The sequence below is a fragment of the Oreochromis niloticus genome, linkage group LG22 (genome assembly GCF_001858045.2).
Source record: "Oreochromis niloticus isolate F11D_XX linkage group LG22, O_niloticus_UMD_NMBU, whole genome shotgun sequence".
NCBI lineage: Eukaryota > Metazoa > Chordata > Actinopteri > Cichliformes > Cichlidae > Oreochromis > Oreochromis niloticus.
This window is the reverse complement of record NC_031985.2, coordinates 38939087-38963371: the sequence shown is the minus strand read 5'-3', so window position 1 is coordinate 38963371 and position 24285 is coordinate 38939087. Positions and strand designations below refer to the sequence as shown.

Below are 24285 nucleotides of genomic sequence, written 5' to 3'. Positions count from 1 at the left end.
TGACGCAAAAATGACTAAAGTGGAATAGAGTCCAATATATGTGCTATATTTAGGCCAGTGTTGCGTATATATACAGTAGTAGTGTATTACTAAGTAGCCCACCTCACACGAGTGCAGAATAAAGCTGGAGCGGCGTTTCCTGCCCTGTCGGCATGTACCAGGCGGGCCTACTGTACCAGCAGCCAACCGCCATCGAAAAAGAGCGAGGAGAAAAAAACTTGGAGTTTGTAATAAGGGCGAGGCTTATTTCGCTCAGTTCCTGCTCTGCTCTCTAATTCCCCACAGCGTTCAGTCGGAGAGCTGCAATTGTGTCGTCTGTAATGTGTCTGACCTCTTTCTTTTCAGCGTTTGTTTTCGCTTCCACGTTGAAGTTTTCAGCGTCCAGAGCAAACACTGACACAGTCGCTCACACCGTTAGCTCACCCTGCACTCAGTCCACTCCGCGCGCATAGACCTCGCCTGATTTGCACTGGCGCGGGTCATTTCAGGTTAAACCCTGGCGCTGTGTCCCGTTCACTTTAACCGACGGAGATCAACGCTGGTTCCAGTTGAGGCGGAATGCACACCCACTGGGACTCCAAGTGATATTTGGACACGGGCTTCGTCTTGCATATGCGGTATGTTTGTTTTAGAGGGTGGGGTTGGGGGTATTTTTGACAGCAGTCTTGCTATTAACAGCAGCCTCTCCAAAAACTAGCTGTGTGCCACTGTGGTAGCTAAATCGCGGTGCATCGCGCTTCCTAAGCTAATGTTCATATTAATTTTTAACATAGCCGCAAATGTGTTTATGTCCTATGAAGGGACGGCGTATAACGAACTTCATTCACAATTCGTGCAATTCATGTGCCTTGCTAATCGCTAGATTGTTCGTTCGTGGACAAACGTGACTTGGACCTCAGCAGAACTGTCGGGTTCTGTGTAGCAGTTCGGTGCGCAGTTCTTTTTGAAACAGCAACGTTTCATAACAAATATTTAAACATAACAGCGATCTGACCCTGCTCTCCATGTCCACGGCGGCTTGTGTTGTCGGAGTGAGACAGCAGGAATAAAAGAAGAATTTCGCTACAAGTTAAAGTTTTATTCCTTTCCCGGTGCGTTTTACCGTCGCCGAATTGTACACTTGCTTGTAATAATGCAGAAACTTTCATCTACGTTTTTTAATAGTTGGCTAATGTCAACAGAAAGCGAGAGGCCGTGCAGTTGTCAGATATTTGGCTCGAGGTTCTGTCAGGAAAACAGAACAGCACGTACCCCAGAATGGCTTTGATAAGGACTTGAGGGAGTTGCTTTCGGGCCCAAGTTATCGTTTCCCTCATAGCTCAAAGTATCCCACGAGCAATAAGCATGGCTCGGTTTACTTCTGTCACTTGACTTAAACTCATGTATGTCACCTAGATTTCCGCTTTAACCTTTGCTTTCGGTTTAACAACAGGAACTTTCACTCAAGTGTTCAGTTAACATCTGGCGTGTAAAACAAGCAGACCCCTCCACAGTGCATTAGCGACTTTAGTGTTTGGGATTACATGGAGTCGGCGGCGCTGGATGATTGGCTCTAGTGGAAAGAGTCGTTCCCAAGTTACAAACAAGCGTCACCTGTCCTATGTGCCTTGCCGTAGTGCGATATTCGTTTAACAAGCTGTAGTGATACCTTCACGGACTGTTAGAGAGGGCGGGGGGTGCTAACGCGTGCAAGGCTGAGCGAGAGAGCTGATTGTGGGAATTTGTGTTCGTTTGTTTTTGTTTCGTTTTTGCCTTGATGCTGGGATGAGAGGCTTTATGGGCTGCACAGCACTTAGTATATGACTGCAGCTGTTGTTCCAAGTAAACAGTTACTCCATTAATTCAAGTAAAAACGTTGTCTCTGTGCCCAAAACATCGAAAGATCATTTCAATTATAGAATTCGGAATTAACAGACATTTTCAAGCACGATACGTTTTATTTCAAAAAGGGAGAAAGTAAAGGAAGCAGTGGTTTTGAATGAATGGTATTTAAGGTCATTCTGTCTTTGGGACTTTTTGCTAGAGCGTGTGAGGACAGTATCTAGTCACTTGTGATATCAGTATATCCAATCTGCACTGTATGTAGTTTGCAGCAGAACCAGCTACAGCAAATAGATGTAATGTGTTGGTTGGTTGTTGTTAAGCATTTGATGTGTGCATTGAAACCTGTTTGAATGTATTTAAGGTGGAGCCTTGACAGTTGTCAGTTTTGTCCCCTAATAAAGAAAAGCTGAGGGGTAATATGGCGTGCCGCAAAGTAGGTTTTTGACAAGTCCGTTAAGAAAATTCTGAGAGATCAAAGGTATTGTGCAGATTTCATTTCTAAGAAGCTTCTATCAGCTGTTCCATTATTCACAAGGGGTCGTGGCAGCAAATAGCTCTGCATATTTGATTTGGCAGATAATTATACCAGATGCCCTTCCTGATGCAATGCCAGGGACCTTTTGCATGTTAGACAACTGTGTAAACTATTACACTATTTTGCTACTGTGCTCAGTGACCGTGTACATTCTTATTTGTAGAGTCTACATGTTTCTGGGTCATGTTTATCAACCAGGGTAAGAATCCAGATCAATTCAGAAGATGGAATTTCAGAGTTCCCAGTCTGAATAGGGTTTCTTACTTGGAAAGTCAGAGCAGCACTACCAACAATCCAAGATGGCGGCAATGAACATAAACAGTAATAAAACTGAAACTTTGAAACTGTCATGCCACTTTTTCCATTTGTGACTCACTAAATAAGCACTGACCAGGCTCTATCATGAATGTACTGCAGCAGTCCAAAAACCCCAAATACAAGTCTTATGCTGCGATGCTTGTGATGCATGACGGCTCTACCTTACTAAGAAGCTTTCTTTTGAATGCACAAACTCGGGACTGAAAACACTTCCAAGTTCCGACATCCAATTTCCGAGGGAACTGTGACACAGTCTCTTGTTTGTCCATTACTTGAAGTGATGATATAACAATGAGCAATAACATTACAGACCAGCCAACAATGCCCCTGTGATGAGTTCACACAGCAAGACTGTGTGAACTTATCTGTGTACGCAGTTAATGGGCATGCTAATGCAAACAAGGCACATTAAAACCACAAATACTATTTGAATTTAATGGGAGCGATTTGACTTTTTTACTACCGAAGACCTCAAACATCTCCCAGATGACTGCGCGTAGTTGTGGCAGACTGGCTAGCTTTGCCTGACAGTTTGCACTTGACCTCATTTACTAATTATTATTTAAAGAAGTTCCACACAGGGCTTATTGAAGCTGTAGTCACCTATGGTTTTATACTTTTACTCTTTTCATGTTTGTACAGTGCCAATAAATCTAATCAGTGTCACACTATCTCACAGTATATTTGCTTGAAGTTGGTAGTCCATTCTTTTATTTGTGTTGTTTGCAAACAGCATTGCTAGGTGCCACCTTCCATTGCCACTAGATCGTCACATCTCACCAGGCACCGGTAAGAATGAGAGGAAAATGGATGTTTTAGAGCAGCGGTCCCCAACCTCCGGGCCACGGACCGGTACCGGTCTGTGAGTCGTTGGGTATCAGGCCCTGAGAGTTGAGGCTCGGGTGTGAAATTGATGGTTTTCAGGGTTTGTATCGTTAACTCGGTTTCCCTGGGTCTTTCCCGTGTTGTAGTTGTGCGTCTTATTTTGAAAGAAACGTTTACGCGTTACCACAGCGACCAGAGAGCATTAAGGGGCAGAGAGGAGGATGGTACTCTCAGTGTTGTTGGTGCATTTCAGGAGGACGCTGCTAATAAAGTTACACAATTACACAGTGAATTCACCTTTATTGTTATATTTACAAAGTACCACCGTTTTTGTCTCGGTCGTATCGTTTTATTTTGTTGTATTTATCCGCCACACCTTAAAGGCCGGTCCGTGAAAATACTGCCTGACGTTAAACCGTCCGTGGAGCAACAAAGGTTGGGGACCGCTGCTTTAGACAAAAAAAGGACTATTTGGTTAAAACCCATTCTCATCCTAGTGTGCAGCTAAAACGCACATTTCTCTTGTTTCCTCTGCTGTGGCTTATGTTAAATTTATTGAGTGTGGTGTGTGCAAAGTCTTTGGATACTTTCAGTATCTTTTTTTCTTTGGCCTGATTGTTTTTCGTGTCTAGAAGCCTTATTAAAATTTGTGTGCACATTCTTTTAATAACCATGCTGTGGTAGTCGTAATCATCATTTTTGCTTACAGAATGAGAAGTTTGGTTTGCTTGAACAAAGCAGTCTGGGTTGGAGTGAAATTCAGAGTTCATGGAAATGCACTAATTGTAATTTTTTTGGACTGATTTGAAGTGTATAAAGTGTATAAATTCCAGTTGTCTTTCTAAGAACTATACCTGACAGCATATACCAAGAAATTCTATTTTCTTTAATGCAAAATCTAATTTTCATTGTAAAATAAATTATTAAATGTATCCCAGATTGCTCTAATTTAAAGCATCTTCTCTCACTGGAACAGCAGATAATAAAGTCACCTGCTTCTGGGAGGAGGGTTAAATTGTTAACTGAAAATGAGTCGCTGTGCAGCCAACTTCACCATTTTACTTTACCAAACAAGTACTTTGGATTATTTTGTGTCTTTGCTGACAGTGAGGAAATCCCATGCTAAGGACATGTTAGCGTGTAGGCGTGTGTGTGTGTGTGGCTACTTGCTTGTGCCACTGTGCATGTGTTGTGCATGGATGAAACAGACGGGCTTATAAATAGTTATATGGGAGGCTGAGCGACGATCACCGGTCCAGGAACGGTGAAATCTGCTGATTCTGGTCCCTGGTGGTCTGATTGGTGCGTCTCCAGAGTCTCCAGTGTCCCTGCATTAAATGTTTAGGATGATCTTCACCAGGTTGCTCTTACTCAGATGATGTAATGGAGGCCTTCACTGTCTCATTCAAAGTTTCAGTTGGCCATTCAAATGAGAAGCATTCAGCTGTGATTTAAGAGACCTTATAACTATGCTGAAATACCTGCGCTGTGCACCTGCTCCTCTTCTGTTCTGAGTGCTGTTGGCTTTGCAAGTCAGAGTGTGCATTTACATGCAAGTGCATGCAGACTTGGTTGAAGCTGTGCAATCCTCATTATGGTTCTTATGTGATAACCTTGTTGCATTCCAACGGATATGAATTTATCAGTTTTTTAAAGAGAAAATGTGATTCTGTGGTAGCAGAAACATTTTGGATCAGCCTGTATTTATTGACAGCTGCAAAGATATTAAGTGCAGTTGTTGGCCTGATATCTTAAGCCAAGAGTTTAAGATATTTGTTTGTTTTTGTGGTGAGCTAGGTGTTGGAAGATGTAATGGCACAGAGAGCTGGATGTCAGGGCTTCATCACAGCCTAAAATCAATACTCCAGTCCCTGAATTAGTCCAGGAATCAATCATAGAGTATTGTACTGAGAAGAACTGAACTGCACCTAATCACGGCCTACTACAATAACTGACTTACAAGATCACTACAAAAGAGCTCCTCTCATAGCAGAGTGCATTACACTCACTTTTTAGATGACTATAAACACAGTCTGGAAGCTCAAAGCTGACAGAAGGCAAAGTCTAAGTTAAAAATAATAATACAAGTGTAATGGTACCTACTTAAACTGTTTCTGTTAAGTTTATCTTTAGATTTTCACTTGGGAATAAAAACCTTTAATTGTTGTTGTTAAGGGGACATTTTGACCCGTTGGCATTTTAAAAATGGTAAAACTGTTAAAATAAAACCCATCTTTTGCTAAAATGGGCTAAAGCTTTAAATCCACAATTTGTTAATTTAGTTTTTGGTGTGTGGGCTGAAAAAACAAACAAACCACTTTTACTTAGAACAGCTAACCACGTCATTTTGATCCAATACAAATAAATGTCAAACTGCTGCTACCACTGGGTTACTTACCAACATGATCATTTGCACACATTTTGATGGTAAGCTAGCTAAATGTGATTGGTAAATATACTGGACTTCTTCAGCTAGCTGCTTATTTATGATTTGGAAGACTGAAGGCTTACCATAGGGTTTTTTTGTCCTCCTAAGGAAGTCGTGATTTAAACTCTTATAGTACAATAAAATTCATGATTGCGTCATCATGAGGCCTAATGTGCCCTCTTCCGTCCTAAAATAATTTATTGCAGTTACCTTCATTTGTCTTGCAATTTTCAATATTCAGTAATGGGCACGAGTTAATGTTGTCCGTCCCGTTCAGCACTGGGACTTGTAAGGAGAGATTGGCTGGTTATTCGATCTAATAGACAAAGCTTTGTCTGGCTGTAATCAACTTCTCATGCATTTTGCAGGTGTTAGATTGGTGACACATCAACTGGGAGCTCAAGTGCAGGGATCCAAATGTCCACACTGAGACAGGTCTGATGGCACTTCCCTTGGTCAGTGAGGGAGGATTAGAGCGGATGAAATCCTGGTTGTAGACTGAGTTTGTGCAACATGTCAAACTGAAAGATGGCTCTAATCGTTGCATTATGGCTTCCATAGTTGCATTGCCACACCATGTGCGCAGTGACAGTGAGAATATGTCAGTCTCTGCTACATCAGTTTTCACTATTTTTATTTGACCCTGTGATGTTTGGTTATAACAGGATTTTAGACAGGTTACTGGTAGCCACTTTTAAAATGAGCTAGCTGCCTGCTGTCGGTTTATTACTGAACACAGTGATGCCCATAGAGGCAGCTGTTGTTATGGAGTTTCCTGTTTGGCTCTGGTGAGAGCTCGACCGACAGAACCTTGCTTAGCACCAGTACTTCAGGCAGCTGGGCCGTGGTATGCTGTGACTACACAGGGGGAAAACATAAAGTCTATCGATATACATCACTTATAGGAATAGGGGTGGAGTGGTCTAGTTCCTTGGGATTGTTAGTCTGCCTCCGTGTCCGTCCCACCTATCGGGTCTTGCACTCGTGCTACAATCAGCTGATTTCAGTTGGTGTGTCAGAGAAGGGAAATAGCGACACAGGCTAAAGCATGGATTATTTTTATTGCACAAAAGGACACGATAAATGGTAAATGTCCTGCATCCAGGATAGAAACAACCTCACTGTGCTGCTAACACAACTTTGGTTCTCTGCAAGCATCTGCACAGACAGCATGCTAACGCTAAGCTAGCCAAGAACCCAGAGTGAAACCTGAGTGAATGCTGAACACGAGCAGCCAGACCCTGAACGTCAACAGGTAACAAACAGATGAGCAGTCAGGCTGCAGCCTCCCCTTCTCCCTGTTCAGGTTCCTAAAGCAGAATCACTGTGTCGATCACTTTTTGTGCTGCTTTTCAGTTTCACGTTGTGCGGTCAGCTTTGTATTCACTAAGATCTTAGAGACGTGTGTGTCCTCATCAGGGATTTGAGTTGGTGTGTGAGGGTGTAGCCTCAGGTTTATATTGTTAAATTATGAGACCGTGTGTTTCACAGAGTAACATGAAAGTAACGTTACGAGTAGAGTAATGAATTACTTTTCCCTGGGAGTGATTACGTAATGTACTGCATTACTTTTAAGAAAAGTGTTCTGTGTAATATGTGTAATCATGACAAATAGAAAGGAGCATACCTCCACAAACATGCACAGCATCATATTCATTTGCATCAATGGAATTTCTTTATTGCTGCTTAGTGATGAGGGTGACTCTCAAAACGGAGCCAATGAGAATCAATAATTCATATAAATCAAATCATTGGAAAGCTTGAAAGTTCATTTTCACTCCAAAGTGAAGGTATAAGTCATTTATTTATTTTCTGTCAAAAGTTAAACAATGTACAGATAAATGTACTATGGAACATCATACCACAGTATTTTAAATATAAAAAAATATGAGTTGAATAAAATAAATGTTAAAATAAATAAATTCTGACCAAAAACAACCAAAATGGAAAACTACATTCTTTGGTCACTTCCAAATAAGTAATGTAGATATTAGTACATAATACTATAGCATTTCTATATATTCAATGAACTTTTAGACGTAAACAAAGGGGAACATAAAGAAAACTGACGACTGTGTCAGGCTAAATAAATAAAATAATAAATAAAACTTCAAAGAGGCACAAAAAGGCGGCGCTGCCTCAGTGAGGTGGGCTGTGAGGCTTGTAGCTGTGATCCACTCTGTGGCACAAACTGTACCTGGATCAGTGAACTTAGTGTGTGTGCAGGTCACGCGTGCACTTATGTTGCCTTTGTGAAAAAATGCTCTGAACATGGCCGCAGAGTACGCTATTCTGCTTCTTTGTCTGACTTTAAATAGATAATAATCCTAATGTAAGTCAGTTATTCTCTCGATAATTATATATATCACAGTGTAGTGCATTTTCTGTAACTTCTTTTACATTTAAATTAAGTCATCAAAAATGTCATTATTTGGCGTTATGTCGCACATGCACAGGAGCTGAGCTATCAGGGAGAGACGAGCTGTCGGCAGGAAACCAGCCGTCTGTCTCTGGACACGCTGTTTGACTATGTTGCTGTGTACTGGGCCACGTTGCGGATTTCCTCCAATACTTTGGCCTGTGATATACACTTGTGTGAAGTGTTTTCAGCTGGGCGTTGTGTACCTGGAGTCGAATGCTTTGACCAATGCACAGAACCCCATAGTTATCAAAATAAGTTGTCAAGTCTTTATTTTATGGTGCGCTGCGTCTGTCACAATGTGGCTAGAATGAGTTCTGTCGACTTTATTTTGACAATCTCTCATATTTCTATAGAGGAAAAGTTATTTTGAAATGATTATCATTTCATTGCCCTGTCCTACAAACTCACAACTCACTAACTGGCCTTGAGGAGTCAGATGAGCTTGGGCATAATAGAGATGATCATGTGTGGTAAATCAGTCCTAGCTAACCTCCCTGTGGTCCCGCGTTGTTGCTGACACAGCACTTAATCTGCTGTGTTTTTTATAAAAGGCCTTTGGATCTCAGTTCCCATCCACATGAATGCAGCATTCCTTCAGTTGTGCTTGTCAATGAGCTGATGCCTTAAATGTTCTTCAGGATAAACACGTTCACTAAGTTTTCATGTGTCTAAGAGAAGCTGGTAAAATATGAATGCCTCAGTTATTTCCACTTTGAGCAATGAACTTAGTGAGCAGCAGTAAGAGCACGGTGACGTCTGAGCCTTTAGGTTTTTTCTCTCACTGTTGGCTGCCCTTACTTATTGCCCTAAGTAGATGTGGGGTCTTGTTGAAGCTGAAGGCAAGACCTGCAAGCAGTACTCAAACATGCAGTATTTTGTAGGTTGTAAACCCTTTAAACTAGTGGCAGCTAGTTTTTTCGTTACTCAAACGACTGGAGAACTGGGCAGGTCTTAACTGGTTCAAAACATACTTAGAAAACAGGAAATACTTTGTATCAATAGGTAACTTCACATCTGAGCAGACAAGTATCACATGTGGAGTTCCCCAAGGTTCCATCTTGGGACCCCTTCTGTTTAACATTTACATGCTCCCACTGGCACAGATTATAAAGAACAACAAAATAAACTATCATAGCTACGCAGATGACACACAAATATATATCACAATGTCACCAGGAGACCGAGGCCCTGTACAGGCTCTTGGTAAATGCATTGAGGAAATTAATGACTGGCTGTGCCACAATTTTCTCCAGCTAAACAAAAATAAAACTGAGGTAATAGTCTTTGGTGCAAAAGAAAAACGATTACAGGTCACCAGAGAACTTCAATCTATACACCTAAAAACCACAAACCAGGCGAGAAATTTGGGTGTAGTGATGGATGCAGACCTAAACTTAGAAAATATATACTGTTTTGTTTGTTTGTTTGTTTGTTTGCTTGTTTTAATCAAATTTAAATCATGCTTTTTGTTTTTGTTTTTAATGTCTCTGTAAAGCACTTTGAATCACCTTGTTGTTGAATTGTGCTATATAAATAAACTTGCCTTGCCTAAAACACTTGAAAGTCTCCGTCAGGATGGAAACTGAAACAAACCTGATAAACTGTTTTATGTTTCTGTGCTGGAGTTTCACACAGTTTCATTGGATGACTGAGTGAGTGGTTAATTAAGTGGCTGTACAAACCAAACAGGTGAGCTGAACAGGTGTAAAAAGACAAAGCTCAGTAACAGCCTTTCTAGTTTGAACATTATGCTCTTTTTATTGGACCTGATACTTCATATATCCCACAGACCACATCTGTCTGTGTTCTGATCAAAGGATTTATCCAGCTGATGGCTCAGACATGTTGTGTTTCATCACACTGGCTCTTTCTTTCAAATGCAAACCTCTGCTGTTCTTGACCGTAGTTAAAGCTCAGCTTTATGCCTCAGGGATGTGCGATTGGGAAATCTTATCTTCAAAAGACAGCTGAAGTCTCATCCCTGTGAACCCAACACGGGGTTCTATGAACTTGTTATGGATTTCATTATTTCATGGCAGAACTGTTGTATTTTGCATTTTACTATGGTTGGGATTGTTGTTCCTAACGTTTTCTCCCTGCTGCAACATCTTTGGCAGTTACTAAAAGTTTGACTAATGCAACAGTTAGTGTCCAAAATGCTACGATTATGTGTTCTTTTATGGAATTCAAATAGTGGTGTTGCCACTCTGCTCAGGAATGCTTGGACACAGCTGGAGCGTGCTGCAGCAGCTGTTTAGAAGATCAAATCTGTCAGTTTTTGCTGTGCAGAGATGTACTCGTCATAAACACAAACCTTTGTGTTACATTGGTCATTATCAGGGCATCAAGTAAACAAAATGTATACCCTTTGGAATATGGAACCTCACATAACATGGCAAAGGTTAAATGTAGTGCGTGAATAGGCAGGGGGATTTCAGGCACAGCTAGTGTCTGTTTGGATACATGACATCAGTCCATCAAACCTGTCAGTGTTGCCACATCTGTAACGAGATCTTTGTGTCTCCTGGAGGTTTTCCAACAGTTAACTAAAGCTAACACTTATGCTAAGCAATATTTGGCTGCCTTTCTTTCAGTACTTACTGCAAACCATGCTCAGCTGGATCCAAGCCTGAACTCTGATTGTTAAGTTAAAATGGTCCAACTAAACGTCTTTTCATAATATGGATCACTGCAAAAGTCTGCTTGCTATGTACTTGAACAGTATGTTCTCAAAAAATGTAGACGGATAGAAATCCTGCCAGTTCTTTTTTTGCCGATGGTGTGCAAAGCTGTCAGCTGAGCGATCAGCAAAGATCTCGTCTCTCAAAGTTGATTTTTGATTTTGTTTCTGTTTTCTCTTTCTGTGATTTTCTTTTCTTGCTTGATGATTGCCAGAAACAGTACATTTAGTTTTCTTTACACTCTTTCTTATTACTACATAAGTCCATATGTGTTATTTAATCTGAGCCTGACATATACTTCCCCTTAAGTGCTTCCCATGGAAGGATTTCTACACTTTGGGGGGTAATTGGACAGTTCCTGTCTGCTGTGTTAACAAGTAATGGGGGACTTGATTGAAATTAACCCAGAGCTTGTTGGTTTGAGTCCCTGTTCAGTTTAACATCAAAGGCTGAGTGATTTGATTAATGAACGGCTATTAGTATTACTATCATTAGTAGTAGTAGTATAACACACACAAGGACTTTCTTATATAAAATAATAATGTGATTGTGCACAAAGTCAGATTGGTGTTATTACATTTTTTTAAATGAATTTTCAATGAATTCCCTGACAGTCACATTAGCCGTCTGTTGTCATTAACGTAGCAGACTGCAGTTATATAAAAGATGACAGATAGCAGATGGAATATTGAGCTGTGGCATGCTGAGGATTGCTGGCTGTGCAGAGCAGCGAGGGAACCACAGCTGGACTGAGGAGAGTCCAGAGTGTGGAGAACCAACCTGAGCAAATAGAAATACAGAGCAGCCCGGTCAGATGTGCTTCGGCCTGAGGAGCAGAGGGGGGCAGGTGGGGCAGCGTGAGGCCCACGCTTACATTGATTTATTAAAATGTGCTTTTTATGTTGTTGTAGCCAGCTTTGGGTCAGTTTAAGCACTCAGTCAGTTTAGTCGTTCACACACACGTTAGCGTTATGCTAATGCTGTCCTTCTGCAATAATAGAATATGAGTTGATGGAGACGTACATCAGATGTACACGTCTGTGTGCCTTCCTGCAAGATGAAATCTGTGAATCCTACGAGGGACGGAGAGAAAGCATGAACATAGTGAGACTGCCTTAATTTCGTGGGATTTTCCCGCGTTACAAGTGCTACATTTGCAGGATTTGATGACATAATATTGGCAATGTAAGTCTCGCCCTGTACACGGTCCCGTTGTCTATAGAAAGTATTTGGTTGGCACTACAATAATGTGTGAAACTGTCATAGTGACGAGGAGGAATAAGTCTTGACAAACTGTGCTGGGTGGTGTGATCTGTGCCTGGCTGTACATACTGTACTCTGCAGCTGTCAAAAACAACTGCTCACATACAGACACAACTGTCCAACCTGTTAAGTCATGAAAACATGCGCCCTCGTGTTGTCTCGGCTATCAAGTGTAGCAAGTTCATTGAATTTTAACTGTGAAATGTGTCCTTTACACGTTATTTTTCAAGAAAAACAATGAGTGACAAAGAAAATAAAAGGCCACAGTTGACCTTTGCAATGATGCCACACGTTATCAAACGATCACTGCTGCCAGTGAGTAGAACATCAGTTGGGCAGTATCATTTGTGCCCACGTGTGCTCTGTGCTTAGAAATAATGTGAATTTGGCTGAGTATGCTCATTAAAAAACACAATGTTAAGAGGTCTGGTACTCCGCGCACACGTGGGATTATGCTTAGAGCGCGCACCTTGGCATTGCAGATTATAAGCTGTGAAAAACGTGGTGTTAAAATTGGCTTTAAGTGGCCTTATTGGCCCTATTAAAGGAGTAGCTATGGTTAACATTAAGGCAACAGCATTAACATTTGCTGCTCTTTCAGTATTATCAGTCGTACCTGTCAGTCATTACTAGTTCATAAACTGTGTTAATGTAACAGGTAACGAGGTTGTTTGTTCTAAAAAGTATTGTGTTGCTTTGAAAGAGCCAGACTGAGGCTGAAGGCTGGCAGCCTTTGGTAACAACTGTATTTGATCAGCAATGTAGTGTCATGTCAACACAAGCACAGCACTGCCTGACACAACCAGAAATACTCCTTTGTTTTTGCAAAAGGTATGTTACTGTAGTTTTTGCACTACGTTAGACAGCTTAAATAGTGTCGTCTGTGTATGGAATATACCTGATTAGTTTGGTCTTTTTGGTTCAACAAGCATTAAAGATGTACGGATTTTATCGTTGTCCTGATCCTATCCACTGCTCTGTGTTTTACACAACCACAGCACTGTAGTGAGGCATAACAAAAGCAGTGCTGTCTGTGTGTCTCTGACTCCTCTTTGACACACAACGTCAGGCTTTGGCAACTCCCTGTAAACCTGCCTACAGGCTGAGATGGTAACCACTTCTTCTCTTAATACCTGCAGGCAGGGGTGTGTCTCAGAGGGGCCTGGTTCAAACTCATTGTGAGCTGTTGTAATAGAATTATAATTATTTCTTGGGCTGCAATGGTTCATTGATAGACTTGATGCTTCATATGATGCATGAGTCTGTAGAGCTCACCACGTAAGTCGCATGCTTTTCACCCACATTTGCACCTAGACATGCATTTGAAATGTATCCAGGAGCAAACCTTTGAATAAACGGTATGACGTTAAGCCCAAGCAGCTCCGCGTTTTCTCAACCGAATGTCTGATAGCACAGCAGCAGCAGTGAAGATGCTGCCGTAGTTTAACGTGGAGTCTTTCTAAAACTGCAAAAAGCAAAATGCCCAACTGTTACCAAGACGGTGAGCTCAAGTGGTGTGAAAGGAAACTTTTTTTGTTCTCTTTTGCAACTATAATCAGCATTGAGGTCTTTACTGAGAAAAGCTGCCAGGAGTCCTTAATCAAACCGCCTGGTTAACAAGCTCCAGCGTGAAGGAAAGCTGCTCCCATCTGCTGCCATTTGTTTTCAAATCATCCAGGAGACACAAAAGACTCACAAAAATTCTTTTTTGCTTCTTTTAATATAGGAAAGGATTCCAAGAAGACAGACTAAAGGCAGGATATTAGGTATACCTCACTGCGCTATTTTTCAAGTTCAGAAAATATTTTCTTCAAAATAAAAATGATCGTTTTTGGCACATAAACACAGTGAAAGGATGTAATTCTGTAACTTTTTATACAATATGTTTGTCTGAAACAGGTCTGTCCTGTAAATGAGACGCTGAGTCAGTGAGACTACTACTATAAATAAAGGTTAAATTAAAAAAACTGTATATAAAATGTATGAAAACTATGAAAACATTGCTGCCAATGAACAAAAACCAATGAACAGTTTATTTTGCTTTTGAATATTTAGTATTGCTCATTAATAAGACAAAAGTATTATCAGATTAGTCGGTGTCATAATTGATATAATACTCAGTTACTAAAGTTATAAATAGCTACGGGCCTATTTTGAACTAAAAGTGAACAGCAGTAAATGTCAGTATTGATGAGCAGTGTCAATGTGAGTATTAATAATATTGTATCAGTCCCTGTCTATGAGTTTGACATAAGCCTCATCAGGACAGAATAGCAGGCAGAAACCATTAAGCCTTTGGCAACGTCCTATTTTCTTTTAGACAAGCAGCTCAAACTTCAGGGCGTGACTGCTACTTTACCCTAGTTTGGATCATATTTCCTTTTTTGTGCATTTATATTACTCCTGGTTAACTAAGTCAGCACTTGGAACATCCCTAATCACATTACATTTTGAATCTGTAGAACTACATTGGTTTGGATTTTTAGCAGATATTTCAGTAATACTATATGTGTTTTAATACTTAAAAAATCCTTAACACATCAGCTTGCCCAAAGGCATCTCTGTATTATATAAAGGGTTGAATTGTTCATTTACCAACCTGGAAATGTGGAGTAATAATCAGCTGGATGACGATGGAGACTGTTCAACAAAATTAAAGGAGCACTTTGAAAAAGTAATGCTGGATATTGGTACTGATACAGCCTGGATCATTTTCTGTCGATGGAGTTATAAATTACTAACAAACAGAGGGCTACATTCAAAGAGACACTTTGTGTGGCCCCCACGTGCTTGTGTATTGTGGGGTTGGGGCATGCTCCTGATGAGATGACAGACGGTGTCCCGGGGCACGGCCTCCCACGTTTGAGCCAGGGAGCATAACGTTCTCTCCGGCTTTTCCAGACCCCTTCACATCTGTCACCTGTGCTCCAGGGGAACCTGCTCTTGTCTGTGGAAAGCAGCGGGTGCCAGTGGTGGACCTGCACATTCTCAATACCAGTGCTGGGCAGTGCGCACAGGGCCAATGAGGAGGACGTTGGGCCCTCAGGCCACCCTCATGAAGTCTGACTATTTGGCCATATTCACGCTGCCGTACTGGTGGTCATTTTGTAGGGGTCTGGTTTCTGGAGTAAATACTGACACCACTGATGGGTTAAGCAGCTTGTATGGCCCTGTGCAGCTCCTAGAGTAACTGCCTGTCCCATGGAAGCTTTTCCATGCTCTTGAGACGGTGCTGGGAGACACAGCAAACCTTCTGACAATGGCACGTATTGATGTGCTGTTGTGGAGGAGTTGAACTATCCGTGCAACCTCAGCAGGTATCGCCTCATGCTACCAGCAGTGACCCTAAAACTGAGTCGTCCAATCGTCAGTGTGCACAGCACAGTCCGATAATTGGTCCATCAGGGTCACACATGTCGGATTACAAGCTGGTCTCTTTCTTGCATACACAACACCCTCACAGCTACATGCTAACACGTCGTTCCTGTTGGAGCTCCTCACTGTAAGTGCGGACACAAACTTCCCCATAGTAAAGTATAGGTGGACCAGCACAACAGTGTTCATAACAACAATCCTAACTGGGCGCTAACCCTTGCCCAGCTGGAAAGACATTTTAAAAGTTAACAAGGGAAAATCACTGAAACAAGAGAGACGGCCACAAGCTGCAGCCTCAGTAAAGCAATGTTATGAGCAAAGGATCAAAGCAGTCGGAGTGAAAAGAGAAGTAAAAACCAATGAATGAAAAAAGACCAAAGGGTTGATGTCCTGAAAACTTAAGCAAGTATCTGAAACCTTTAATAATGGGTTTAATGTCTGTTTCACATCAGAAATGTTGATATCAGTTACAGGAACTTGAAATGTTGTCATTGACAAGAGTTAACGAATGAAGAAACTCTGAGGCTTTACAGAGCACACGTTTGCAAAGAAACTGTACTGAAATAGAAATCTGCTGTTAGAGATATGAAAAATGTCTTTTTCTACTTCTTTTGTTGTTCTGTCTTATTAGTATGGAAGTGGAAACTAACAATATGTCACGACTCTGGGCTCGTTGTTATTGGCTGTTATTCCATCTATTAAAAGAGATGACGTCATGTGTTTGGGCCTATATAAGCTGGTTTTCTTCCAGGATGGCAGTCCTCCTCCCAGGAGGCTAGGCCCTTTCAGGCACCCAACGCTGGTTGTCCTTATTCTTTGGATTTGGTTGTGTTGTAGTCCTTTCTAGTTTCAGTCACTTGTTGGTTAAAGATTAGCACCTAGTTTTCGTTCACTCTCGTTTCCCCTCAAGTTAGGGTAAGTAATAGTGCTAATAATGCTAAAGTTGTTGCTGTCTGGATCTTTATGTCCTAAACAACACGAGCATAACATGAGTAATTGCTGTGGCTAATGTTAGTATTTGCACCGGTCATATGTTGGTTTTTGTTTTAGAAATAGTAATGTTTTAATAGTTTTTATAAAATGTCAAAACCTAGGTACACCTGCTGTTAGTGTCTGTCTGCAGTGGTGCTGTGCAAAGTTGTGTGTCGGCTGGAGGAGGCCAACGCAACACTGTTGGTGTTGATACTGTTGCAAACGAGTATCTCCATTCAGTATTAGTTTTTGTATCAATTAGAATCCAAGTATGTTTTCTTTTTTCTGACTGATACTCTCTTGATCTGAGCCCTCAGAAACTCTTTCTAATGATATGGAAACAAATACTTCATTTCTGAGCAGTGACTACTCCATGAACATCGGGTCAGCTGATGTTTCCATTTATCAAAAAAAGCATATGTATATTTTATTATAAGACATGGCAGGATGAAACTGTTTTTTAAATATCCTGCATAATCAAAATTAAAATGACAGTCTGTATTACAGCCTGTGCTAACATCATCAACCAGTCTGTTAAGTATTTAGTAGTAGATGATTTAGTTTCTTCCAACACTGCACAGCCCAAATATTTGGGACATAATGTTAAAAAATGTGAGTTGAAACCCAGAAACATTAAGTTTACCAGGAGGAGTCTTCTTTTACAAAGAGCTGACGAGGCTGTGGCCCAGCAACAGACAGAACAGCCTGCTGCTGTGTTGTTGGGTCAGTTACTAAATGCCAAACACAACTGAGCTTCCTGTAGGTGTTTTGTAACATTTCTATATTCCACTAGTTTAGAGGAGTTTCATTTTATTAGAGAAGCGCTTTGCCTTTAATGTGTAATAGTAGGAAGTCATAGTAATCGTGTGTAATAGTAGAAAGTTGAGGCTTGTTGAGTTTGCCTCTGCATGACTCTCATTTTTGCCCTGAAGAGTTTTTTTCCACAGTTGAAGCGAATCGTTACTTCAGTGTGATCTTTGAGTCTCAGTACATGTAGCCGAGTCCAAACTCCGGATGGGTCATGTAAGGATACTCAAACTTAAAGCTGGTCCAGCTTTGTTTTGGCTCACTGCCTCAGCCACTCGTGCTCTGCCTTTCTGAGGCTGTTTGCAGCAGTTTACTTCTAATATCTGTATGTTTGGCTGCGTGTACAGTAGTGCCCTCAGTCCTGACCAGACTTCCTGCCAGTGTCATTCATAATAGAATAGTAAGTAAGTGTATATATAGTTCAATTCCACCATCAGGCCAGGTCTTTCTGTGTGGAGTTTGCATGGGTTCTTCCCGGGTCCTCCGGCTTCCTCCCAGCGCCCCCTGCCACCCTGAAGAAAAAAAAAATTAAAAAAAATCTACATATATATAATTTCTACAGTCATTGGTATAGTCCCACTATAAAGCCATGACATTACTATTTTTCTGATCTGAGCTGACAAGGCCAAAGTGAGTAATACACACCTTAAACATATAGACATAGATCAGTTGTGCTCTAACTTTATTCAGTAAAAGTTCAACTGAATGACTGAGCCCATAAACTCATCAGGATGTTCACAGATGTCAGGACGAGCGGTCTGTTTTTATTGTGTTATTGTAGAGTCTTTACCTTATACTATAAAGAGCCTTGAGGCAAGTGTTGTTGTCATTTGGTGATGTATAAATAAAATGTAATAATGTAAACTTCCTAGCGACTTGTATTGTTTACACACATTGTGATCTGAAGGCTGCGATTATCTGAGCCAGAGCTAGCTGGCTATGACAGATCGATGTATATGGGGGCCTGTCTGTAGATAGAAGATAAATACATACTGCAGGGTTGAACGATTGGCAGATGGAAACTTGACATAGCAGGCCAGGACGGGGGAATGTGTGACAGAACCCATGAAGGCTCGGGCAGGTTGTTGGCTGCAGAGCAGCAGGGGAAACAGCTGCAGTGAACAGTGAGTCTAGAATGGGGCTAATTCTGGCCAAGAGTAAAATATGGAGCAGTTCATCTGAAATGGACCGGTTTGAGGTGGAACAATGTGGACAGTGGATGCGAGGCTCATGTGAACGTCATGATAAACTTTCAGTGCTCTAGATATACAATCATGACTTTATTAAAATGTTTTTTATTTAATTGTAGCCAAATGTGAAGGCAATTCTAAAATGAAAGCAATGACCGGTTCACCTTCTGACCTTCTGAACCTTAGTGTGGCCTATCCCAGCTATCACAGGGTGAGAGGCAGGGTCCACCCTGGACAGGTCGTCAGTCTGCCGCAGGGCTAACACATAGAGACAACCATTCACACTCACATTCACACCTATGGGCAATTTAGAGTGACCAGTTAACCTAACCCCACTAACTGCATGTTGTGGAGTCAGACAGAAATCGTATCATCTGTAACGGTGACAGGAGGTTTGTTGAAACAGTAGATGATGTGTAATAGCTTCCTTCAACAGAAAAAGGCAAAGATCAGAGAAATTAAAAAAACTTGAAAAAACTATTTTTTCTGCCTTTTATTGGGTAGTTTTTCAGAGAAGAAAGGCGGGACATGTGGGAAAGAGAGCATTAGACTACCATGCAGCACCGGTCCAGCCCAGTGGGCGTGGGATTGGGACCTCTGCTGTTTGGGACACTTTCACCCATGTGGAATGTCCCTAACCACTCACTCAGTCTTTTTAAATGAAATGTGGCTTTTTATTCACTGTGGACTGTGCAGTCCTTTGCTCTCAGGCAGTGCCAGCAGTTGGCTGATTCTTTTGATATTTTCAGGCAAAATGACTGCAGATCACGAGACACTGATCGGTGATGTATCAGTCTGTGTCAGTCGGGCTGCAGACTGGATCTATTTGACCTCAGAGTACTGAGGCGAAAGTCAAGCGTCACATTGGGAGGTAGTTTACCTTGTATTATAAAACAAATGATGCCTTTTAAGTTGTAGCAGTCATGCTAGAGCAGCATGATGTGAGAGAAAGTTTACTGTAGAAATGCTTACCGTATCTTCACGACCATAAGGTGCACATTAAAGTCTTAGATTGTATTCAAAAAGTGCGGCGCGCCCTATAGTGCAGTGCGCCCTGTGTGTTGTAAGGAGGACGTAATAGAGAACACCATGAGAACGCTAAAGGGGGAAGTGTGGGCATAGATTGTACCGGTATATAAAACCCGCGCCCTATAATCAGGTGCGCCTTATGTGTGTGTTAAATATAGTAATGGCACACATAACCGAGACTGCGCCTTTTAGTACGGTGCGTCTTATGGTCGTGAAAATACGGTATTGAAGGCAGTCTAGCAGTCTAGCTTTGGACTGCACCTAAACGACCTCTAATGTAAACAATGTCATTTTCTTTTGCTTCTCACATTAGAGGAGAATCATTTTTAAAGCATCTCTGTTAAATCATGTCACAGCCTTAACAGGAAACAGGAAGTCCACAGGTTGAAAGGGATGAGGGCTCACTTGGAGAAAACTCATAATTGCCCCCAAAACGTCAAGTTTCCTGGGAAGTTAAGTGTAAACTAAGCCGACTAAATAGTTTAAAAGCATTGCATTTAATTATGATCTTCAGACAATCTTGTTCTTTCTATTGCATTTCCTCACCCCCTCCTCAGCATAGCACTGAGCCAGCCAAACAGAAGGAAGTACACATGACAGCGAGGCACAGAGGAAACCATCACAGTGTCCTGGGTCCTGTCTCACTTCCTGTTTCTTTGTTGTTTGCTGTTAACTGGCTCTGTATTTTCTCCAGTATATAGAATAACATGGGCTGAGCAGTCTGGTATTTTGTACTCAGCTCCCCTCAAGTCTGCTTTCTTTTATGACTTATTTTTTTTTTTTATTCCATCTATTGCGTGTGTGTGTGTGTGTGTGTGTCTTTTCATTATAAAACTGGGTGAACAGGAAATAAAATATGAAGATATGGCAAAATGTATTTTTGTAATTGATCAAAAAATGTATCAAAATTACAAAGGACTAAGAGCCTGATAGTTTGATCAGCACTGCAAAGAAAGAATACTTTTAGCATTTCACTTTCAGCATTTAGAAAATAAAGACGACACATTGTTGACCAATACTGGGAGAGAAAATTCTCAGTGTCAGTGTTCAGTAATTGGGGTTTTGAGAGACATAAGGCTAATTAGATTTACAGGCATCTAAGTAATCAGATGACTCAGCCAGATTTGGAGGAAATGGCTGAGAAGTAAACAAAAGGCTTTGGTGCTTCTGTCGCGGCTCTCCAACTGCTCTTAATGTTGGATTGAGAACAAATCAGATTTGGCCTCGCACCTTAACCTTTTTACTGCGATTAGTTCCAAGTGTTTTTATTTGAGCTAAACCTGCTTTGGTATTTGCTTTGATAGAGGAAATGAATATGGAAGTTGAAAATCTAAAACAAGTATAATCATTTGGAAAATAATAATAAAATTAATAGAAACATTTGGAACTTTATCAAAAATTGGTTTTCCTGGGATTGTGCTAGAAAAGGTTGTAACCTATGCAAGGCATCTAAAAATGGCCTTGATGGTCCAGGTACAAGGCAATGTGTGTGTGTGTGTGTGTGTGTGTGTGTGTGTGTGTGTGTGTGTGTGTGTGTGTGTGTGTCTACTATAGATGCCTTGATAAAACTGGGAGTAAATGGAATAAATAGATGTCATGTTCAGTTGCAAACCATGTAAATTAGACAACAGTGCACCGGATTGCTACGAAAGCACAGCCTGACTTTCTCGCTCACCTTCTGGAACCACAAAGCTTTAAATATTCTCTTATAACTAATAATTTTGAGTCACTCAACAGTTTGGATCATTTGCTCGACTAAATGTTGCTGCCCTTGCTAATCAGCCCCTCACAGTCTGATGGTGGTTACCTGTGAGTTTGAAGATGTTGCTGTGCAGCAGTCTCTACAGTGCCTACCTGCCTGCAGACATGTGCTCTGCTCTCTCTCTGTGACAGTAGGATGAAAGTAAACAGAACAGTACTTGGAGTGGTTGTAGGTCAGTTGTGTTAGAGTAAATTGACACATGACCAGCTGACCAAAGGGCAAACTTGTGTACCTGGTGCTTCTTTTTTAAACTCCTTGTGATTCTGTACAATGATTCAGCCTAATCATTTAAATTAAGCAAATTAGCAGTCACAGGCAAGTAATGTCTGTCTATCTAGTGTCTCTGCAAACTTATGATATATATATATATCACAGTTTTGGATCAATGTGATCACTATCGCTGTACTGCAAAGCAGGGGTGCAATATTAGTTTAAATGAACTTCCTGTTTACTGAGGCTGTCATATGAGGCTATGGCTTTTGTCATTTTCTAACAGTTGAGTAGTGCATTCTTAGCTTACTTAGCCTCCAGGGTGGTTTTTAATTGGCATTTCAGCAAAATGGCTCAGAACTAATGTGTCCTTTATTCTGTTGGGAAGAAAAAGTTCTTTGACATTTCTTTAAGTGTAACCCCTGTGGATTTAAAAAACACTGATGTTGATCACAGAGGTTACTGTGCAGCATACAAATGTAAGGTTTATTAATGAGAGAAAACTGCAACAGTTTCCAGAAAGCACACACGCACACACACACACACACACACTCACTCAAAGAAAACACTGAAGTGCCATTGGATACATTAAGTAAAAGATGTAGCCATGTTTTAGAATTGTTGATGTTTATAGTTTTAGTCTGTATGCGCCCAGTTGTTTTTGCACACAGCTTTCTGTAATTTGTTGTTCTTCCTAAAACCTTATCCTGCAAGGCTAACATCTAAATAGGCAGTGCTGCTAAATCACACCACAATTTGGAAAGCCAAGTACCTCACACCTACATTATAAGTGTAGTTTAGTCCATGGACTTGTACAGTAACGTGCATAAAGTCTCGAGCCACTCATTTCTCTGCATTGTGCTTCCAAGAAAACAGATTTTCTAGTAACTTGTGGTCTTGGCCAGTCGTTCCCCAGGCTTCCTGAAGGCCTTTCAAAGTTTGTCTTTGGATATTGGCTCCTTTTTTATTTTGTTTATGTTTAACCTGCCTCAGAGTTTAAACCAGTGTTTTATCTAGAGCAGGGCGATATGGCCAAAAATATTTATCACGATATACATTTGAAAATTTGCGATAACGATATAACTGACGATATAATTTCTGTGAGACAAAATACAACTCCACAACTTTACTAGCGCAAAAAAACCCCATCCATTTATTTTCACTTCAACAAGCAGCTGTTTTTTATGTGCATTAAAGCTATACAAACAGCGAGCTAACTTCCGCTAACTTCCTGCTAACTTCTAATTCCGTTAAATGTAATGAATTCTGTTTTCATGGATGCCTGGATGTTAAGCATCATTGTTACACCTGGTAAAGCAGCAACGCTGATCGTTTTATTAAAGATGAAAGAATTTAGACAGTTTTTAACTCTCAGTGATGCTGCAGTGTTCGTTTGACTTGGACCTGAAGCGGACGGAGTTTAGGACCCAGGTTACTCTCAGATTTATGAGCACAAATACGGCAATAACGACGGCCCGCTTGCATGTTCTACAAAAAAAAATTGCTTTGTTGTGTATCTGACGGACAAACACCAAACCAGTTAAGCTGCACCATTTTTACAAACCAATTCTGGTTCATCCGTTTCACTCAACAACCCGCTTTCACCCTTCTCATTCTCCGTTGCTGCCGTGCTTTTTCATCCATGTGTGTATGAAAACAAAGGCACTGCACATGCGCGTTTTACCCATATTCTATCGCGATATTTCATTTTCTTATCGTTGCCTAGCATTGTACCGGTATTAACGTGAACGATATAATATGGCCCAGCCCTAGTTTTATCTACACATAAAACCACTTCTTTGATAAGTTGTCTTAACTTGGATCTTTAAATAGTCAAGATCTCTTTTTTTAGTTACAAGGTTTTAGGCACATTAAACACGTTTCTTTGGCGAATGAACACTCCCAAAGATTAGTTTGACAGGTATAAAACAGTATTTTTCCATAGTGTAAGAACATGATTCCCAAAGCGCTTTTAGCTGTTGGCAGTGGAACATTGTCATGGACTGACCTCCCCAGAGCTCAACGGTACTGAAAGAGTGCGGGATGATGTTGACAGAATGCAATAAAAGGCAGTAAACTTCAAAAGAAGAGCTTTCTAATGTTCCTAAAAAGCCTGGAGAACATAAATAAATTACAATAAGGCTCACCTGAGAGTTCAGGCTGCGTTGAAGAAAAGGCGCTCATACCAAATAGTCTTTCAGGCTACTCTGAAAGCAAACTCTACTTCTACCTTCTGTGTTTGCATGTTTCAATGAATTGCTGCACCTATTTCCCATTTTCCTGGCAAAATATAGGAGAGAGGTGGATGAAATGTGTTTAATACGTGGTAGGGGAAAATATTCCACTGTTCCCTGACCAGGTAGAAAGAAGTCTATTACCTCCACCAGAGAAGTGTTTGGCAGCGTCTGTTTGTGCTTGCATGTTTTAATTCTGTCAGTAAACATGATGGCTCAAATCTTAAAATAAATTCTGATTTAAAACCTCAGTAGGGACGTAGAGTGGGGTCATGTTAACTGTCCATTCAAATCTGGCTTACATCCACCACGGTCCTCCAGGTCAGCTTCATTATTTATTGGGCGAATATTGACAAATAGCCTTATAACTTAAAAACAAGTTTGGCGTGTATTAGCTAAATAAAGTTGAA

At 40.9% G+C, this 24285-nt stretch overlaps 1 protein-coding gene across 2 annotated transcripts in view; it reads left to right on the top strand.

Annotated features, from left to right (window-relative positions):
- Positions 1 to 238: 238 nt before the first annotated feature.
- Positions 239 to 24285, top strand: part of thrb (thyroid hormone receptor beta) — a 107645-nt gene continuing 83598 nt past the window's right edge. Inside the window, exon 1 of one of the 2 annotated variants that reach the window (XM_005459724.4) lies at positions 239 to 617. The gene's annotated coding sequence lies outside the window, so the exon portion shown is untranslated. The remainder of the gene's footprint in view (positions 618 to 24285) is intronic. The other variant, XM_005459725.4, reaches the window with a different exon arrangement.